The sequence below is a fragment of the Helianthus annuus genome, chromosome 5, assembly GCF_002127325.2.
Source record: "Helianthus annuus cultivar XRQ/B chromosome 5, HanXRQr2.0-SUNRISE, whole genome shotgun sequence".
NCBI lineage: Eukaryota > Viridiplantae > Streptophyta > Magnoliopsida > Asterales > Asteraceae > Helianthus > Helianthus annuus.
Window position 1 is genome coordinate 150125439 of NC_035437.2, and position 6891 is coordinate 150132329.

Genomic DNA, 6891 nt, shown 5'->3' on the forward strand with positions numbered 1-6891 from the left:
AAACATCAAGACTGTCGGACTGGCGTCAGTGTGTGATAGTGGGTTAAGGGCTTGCCCCCTTAAACATTTCCACGAATGCACGGATGGTAAACTGGGGTCTAGTGGGTTTTTTCGCCTTCTTGAACACATGCAAAGCACCCACCTTAAGACTAAGACTGAAAACAGGAAGATTCATGTGAAGGAGGCTATCACTAAGGATTTGGACCTTTTTCTAGATGTGGTGGATGTCCTAAGGGCAGGAGGCAAATGGTATGTAGGGAGTGCATGGTTATGCATGCCCTTAGTAGGGGATGCAAGCATGGTGATGAGATGGTGTCTTTTGCTCCAATCTCAGGGGACGTGGATGATTTCATTGTTGGGATTAGGAAGCCACGTCAAGTGGTAGCTGACACTTTTACACTCTCCTTGGAAGGGGTGGTAACCGATATTGCCCTTCTCGTGCGTGTTTTTTCCCTCCGTTTTCAAACCGTTAAATGCATCCCCCCAGTTGTCGACTAGCGTTCGCTCAGGTTTTAACGGGTGCCCTACGTATAGTGGTGGCATCTCCAGGCTCGGTTGAAAACTGGGTTCAGTTGCTTTTGTTGCCGTGTTGTACACTGAGGGTTATCAGGCCTTCTTCCAGGCAAGAGCGGAGATCAGGAAATAGAATATCCCTGGAGTACAGCAGCATCTTGCAGGCGCTTGCATTGTGGGAAGATGGGTCTGGTTTCACAGATCTGGTCTCTTCTCTCCTGAATAGTGGGGGGACGCTGGGGTTCCTAGGAGGGATTTCGGAAGGGGCGGAGACATTAAAAAGGACCCCAATATCAAGTAATGCCTACGGAAGGTCAGGGATGGGCATTTTACAACGGCGGTCAAAGTTTTATGTTCCAGTGGGGTTGCCCCCTTTGGAGAATCAACCATGAAAGCTCTTATTGATAAACACCCTGTGGTGCCACCCCCATCATTGCCTTCCAACCCTATTGTCCAACCCACTATTATTGCAGCAGAGGATTGCGTGCTTAAATGTATCCAATCCTTCCTTAGAGGGACATCTTGTGGCAGAGATGGGATGCGGGCCCAACACTTGTTAGACGCTATTGGTTGTGAGGGCTCGGTAAGTTCCTCGGGTCTGCTCACAGCTATTACTAGAGTCGTCAACCTATGGCTTGAGGGGCTTTGCCCTAAGGTGTTGGCCAAGTTTTGGCCTCAGCCCCCCTCACCCCCTTATTGAAACCTGATAATGGTATTAGGCCTATCACCGTGGGGGGCATCTGGCGTAGGTTGGTCTCTAAGGTGTCTATGAAGAAAGTTGGGAAGGACATCGCCCAGTATTTGGGGGATTTTCAATTCGGGGTTGGTACACCAAATGGGGCGGAGGCGGTGCTTCATAGTGCGAACATGTTTCTGAGCTCTTTTCATGAGGATGGGTCCATGGCCTTGTTTATGGTAGACTTCACCAATGCTTTCAACATGGTTGACCGCTCAGCGTTCCTCCAACAGGTCCACCAACATTGCCCATCTATCTATCGGTGGGTCCAGTTCCTGTACGCCCAACCCACTACGTTGTATGTTGGCAGCGAGTGTATTGGGGCTACCAGTGGAGTGCAACAAGGACATCCCTTGGGGCCCCTTCTCTTTGCCCTAGCCTTACACCCCCTTATTCTCCGTGTCCAGGAGCACTGTAACCTCCCCTTTCATGCTTGGTATTTGGATGATGGCACGATTATAGGTAATGCAGTGGAAGTTGCTAAAGCCTTGGACATCATCAACCGGAGGTACCATCCCTAGGGCTCCATCTCAATATTAAGAAAACGGAAGTGTACTGGCCACGTGTGACGGTCTCAAGGTTCAAGACGGCCTTTTCCCAAGAGGGATAGGTCAAAAACGGAGGGACTACATATTAATATCACCAATAATATTTGAATATAGCCAATCACATGACACACACTTTGGTCAAAAACGTCGAGCATTGCGACTATTACTCTATTCATATACTATGCGTCTATTACACACTAGTACTGAAACTAAAATTACAATACCAACTGAAATTTAAAACTGCACTACTAGTAATAGGCATCCGTAGTTTTTTTTTCATACACATACACATATTTTATTATTATATTATATTATTATTATCATTATTAGTATTTCTACCATCTCCACCATCGATTTAAAGATATGGATTCATCCAAAAATCCATATTGCGTTCGTCGTATTTCCATACGAGACGCTCTCCCACCTGTCGCATTATCTCACTACTCTCTAAAATTTCCTCACCAAAAGTCCTAAGTTCTTGTACATTGTCTGCACTCAATGGGGGTGCAGGTTCTAGGACTGGGTCGTAATTTGGGTCTAAGGGATTTGGTGCGGGTACCCTAAGTATTTCCTCTGGATTGAAGTCATGCATTACTACTTGGTTTTCAGGGTTTTCTATCTCCATCGGTTGATCAGGAATTGATGGTTGTGGTTGGGGTGCTAGCATTTGCTCCAGGTTAGGGTCAGCTGCAGTTGTTGCTAAGATATGGATATTGGCTATTCCCCTATTAAGCATATCCTGGGCATATGCATCAGTTTCTCTTTTAGCTGCGGCTAGTGCTCTCTGCTCTTGTAACTTTTTCCTACGCTTTCTACGCTCGTGTGCTCCCTTACTGAACCATCCCCTCTTTTTCTAAGGAAATGGCTCTTCAGATTGAGCCTTAAATACGAATATTCCTTCTTCTGTATCAGCAGAGTACCCCGAGAGGGCAGGCTGAGAAGAGGCACCTTCGCTCCTAGGCGAACCAGACAATTGACGATACGCGTCAGATGGTCCTTGATCGCTCATACTGTAACTAACAAATAGTCAGATAACACATAACAAGAAAATACAATTATGCATGTATTCCCGTTATTTATTTCCTAACACTTTGAATTTTGGCGTCAGCAGAACACTTCTGTGGCTGAATCAGTGGCTTAGCTCTGATACCACCTTCTGTCGCAACCCCCGTCCCCCTGTTACAAACCCGGGAACGAGCGACCGCGGCCAGTTTCGGTGGTATCCTGTTATTGTCTAATTTGGAGCGGAATTTTCATCAGGACCGTAGTTAGGAAATATTTTATCATAGTAAAATACCACATTTCCATATCATTAACCACATGGGTAAAACCCAAGTTTTCAGTACACATATCTTCATAGGGATACACCTGTTGGTGCATAAGTCTGTCGACTTCGTCTTGTATCGAGTCTTAGATTAGAATTGTTAGATCAGGGCACGTAGTTCGAGATAGTAGATTTAAAGGTGATTTCACTTGAAGGAAGTAATTCCGCTTGAAATGACATTTGTCACTTTCAAGAGAAATCAACAAACCTTATTCCGCTTGAAGTGGACAGTGTCATGTTCAAGCGGAATCACATCACCTATATATATCACCTCAAGCGAAATCATTTGTAATATTGTATAATTCCAGTACCGAAGTGCTGCCGACGTGCCGTCTGATTGTAATCAGTTTCTAATCAATATACAATGCAAATTAAAGTGAATTAAGCTTTTTTCCACATTTGTTTCTTTGTTTCCGCCTCTGAAACAGATTAGAATTCTTCTGATTGACTCGTTTGGGTCACAAACCGATCCTAAAAGTGGTATCAGAGCTCAGGAGGAGGAGTTCTTACCGATTCTCCTTAAAATTTCTGTTTTCTACACCTTTCTTTTCAAAATTAACAACTTTTCACGGTTAAAATCGGCTCATTTTCTCACATATTGTGTAAAACTGTGTTTTAACAAACCCTTGAGAGTTTCAAAACAAAATTCAGATTAAAAGTGGTAAAAATGGACTAAAAAGGTAATTCCGCTTGAATGAACACTTTCTGATTTCGCTTCAAAGTCATTATTCCGCTTGAGATTTTCAAGCGAAATCAGTGATTTCGCTTGAAATAGTCTGATTCCATTTCAAAGTTGCTATTCCGCTTGAAAGTTCAAGCGAAATCAGTGATTCCACTCCATATTGTACTGATTCCGTTTCGAATTGGTGATTTCGCTTCAAGAGGGTATTCCGCTTGAAAAGGAATTTTGTTTGAAAGTTTGATTCCGCTTGAATAGGGTATTCCGCTTGAGTTGTATTTTAGTTTGAAAGTGTTTGTTTGTGAAATTTGTTGCCGAATCATGGAAGAAGATTTCTATAACGCGTTTGCCACATCTTCAACTACTCCGGCTGCCATTGCTCAAAATATGAACTTGGAAAACGAAACTGGAACTTTACAAAAACCCCGAAGCTTATGGGAATTGTAGAGTATCATGGCTGGAAAAATTGTTTTGAGAACTAGGTTCAGGCAAACCATTTGAGAGCTTGGGAAAGCATTGAAACAAAGTATGTTAGACCTCAGACTGCTTTGAGAGTTGATAAAATCATCTCAGAATTTACGGATCAAGAGAGAGATAGTTATAAAGGAGAGAAAATGATGATTAGTCTTTTACAAAACAAGCTGTCAAAGAAGACATTTTCATTTTGCTTCAGCATGATGGTAGTGCATTTTCGATTTGGGAGGCACTTGAGAAGAAGTTTGAAGGAAGTACAAAAATGCTCAAGAGTAAAGCATCATTGCTGAAAAAGGAGTTTGAGTTGTTTACAAGTATGTCAGGGGAGACTACAAAGACTCTCATTGAGAGATATTGTCATCTGGTGCGTACCATGTCTCAGTTGAAAATTACTAAAACTCCAGCAGAATGGGTCGAGAAGTTAGCTGACGCATTACCACAGAAAGAATGGGGTACTTATCTTATGATCTTGAAGAATTCTGGAGAGTTTAGCAGATTGTCAATTGGACAGTTTATTGAAAAGCTTGAGGCACAGGATCTTGAACAACAAAAGATTGCCAGAATGAATAGCTCAAGTCATCAACAAGATATCAAACTGTACTACAAAGGAAATGTTCAAACTGTTGATGCTAGTCCAAAGATCCAAACCGCTTTTAGTGCAGGAAATTCATCTGTTGATGCTAGTCCAAAGATCAGTCAGTCAAAGTTCAATCAACACTAGTGGATTTTCAAATGTAAATCCTCCAAGTGTTCAAAGTGAAAATTTTGCTAATGGACATATGATTCAGTGTAATGTGGCATTGCATCTTCAAAATGGGCAGAATTTTTCGGAAGAAGTTGTGAAAAGTCATATGGCATTGCTGGTTACTGCGTTGGAATCTTACGAAGGATTGATTGCTGGAAGAATTGGCAATCCGATGCTAACAAAGAAGATCACGACCAGATTGATGCAGAGGAATTGGAGCTTATGGATATAAAATGGGCTTTAGCAAGTGTTTTGAGAAGAGCTGAAAAGTTCAAAATGATTACAGGAAGAAATGACTTTTTGGATGCTCATCTTTCAACTTTGGGTTTTGATAAATCTAAAGTTACTTGTTTTCGATGCAGGGAGAAAGGTCATTTCAAGAGAGAGTGCAAAAATCAGGAGGCTAGTGGAGCAAAGAATCCTTTTGGTGGCCATGATTACTATCGAAAAGCCATATATCAACAGGTTGCTCATCAACCGCATCAACATAAGGATTCACAAACTGCACATGGGAAAATAAGCGAAGATGCAAATAAGAAAGCTTATTACGGTATCATTGATCAAAATGATGAGAAAATGGCTCCAGGTTTTAGCTGGGATAAGTATGTGGATAAGAATAGGGAGTTTAAAGCTTTCATTGCTCAAATTGTTCAAAAGCCAGAGTTGATGAAAGAATGGATAGCAGTGTTATCTGATGATGAGAAAAGTCAAGATGAATAATCAGTTTCTTCTGAAAACAGTTCAACAGAAAGCAGTGATGATGATGATGAAGAAATTGAACAGATAAATGTTGGAAAAACTCATCTATCTTCTGACAGTTTTGAATTTTATTTTGCAGATAAATTGAAGAAACTTAAAGAGAGAAAAGCTGCGAAAGAAATGAAAGAAGTCAAGGTTATTGAGAAGATAGTTGAAGTGGAAAAGGTAGTTGAAGTAGAGAAGATTGTGGAGATTGAAAAGATTGTTGAAGTTACTAAACCTTGTCTTACTTGTTTGGAATCTTGCAAACAGTGTGAGTTAAAACTCTTATTAAACACTCCGAATAAAATACCTAATGACGCATGAATAAATTAAAAATTCTTAAATGAAGTGTACCATATCAACGTCCCAAAAGGGAGGAAAAATTTCTTTGGACCCGTCTGCATATCTGTAGGCCTCGTTATTTTGTTTTATTATCATGTTAAAAAAACTAGGCGGGAGTACTGTTCAACGATAATCTTTTGACGACATCACCCTTGACCGTCTGTCAAGGTCCCGTTGATACATTAGCTTGTTACACCGTGCATTGATATGCTGAGAAAAATATGGTAAAGGTTTGATTAAAAAATATAAAAACATCATAAAGAGGAAAGGTCTTTTGAATAAAGACATTGTTGTTGCCATTTAACACATCAAATATCAATTTCATTTCAAAGTTCCAACTTGCTAAAAAAAAATATGGATCCTTGGACCGACGAAGAAGATATTGTTTTTGTCGTCTCCTACGCCGCCGCTCGTGATCTAGGCACCTATTCAAGTTCTGATCCTGCGTTCTGGGGGCAGGTACTCAACTTTTTTTTTTTTGTTTTTTTGCATTCACCTGCTACAGACGACCCAAAGCATTGATGATATCAAGACTCATTGTGCGTTACTACGCTTCAAATGCACCCATTTTCTAGGAAGGTACCAAAACGTTAAAAAAAACTAGGACAACAACCTGGATGAAGAAGAGGTCATTAAAGAGGCCCTGCTCGACTACGCAATGCTTTACGAGGAGGACTTTGAACACATTTCCGTGTTTGAAACTTTGAGAATTTATATTTAACTCAGATTTTTAGGATGTAATATTTAGCTTTGTTGGACCGTTTATTAAATTATTTGAATTTAAACTTA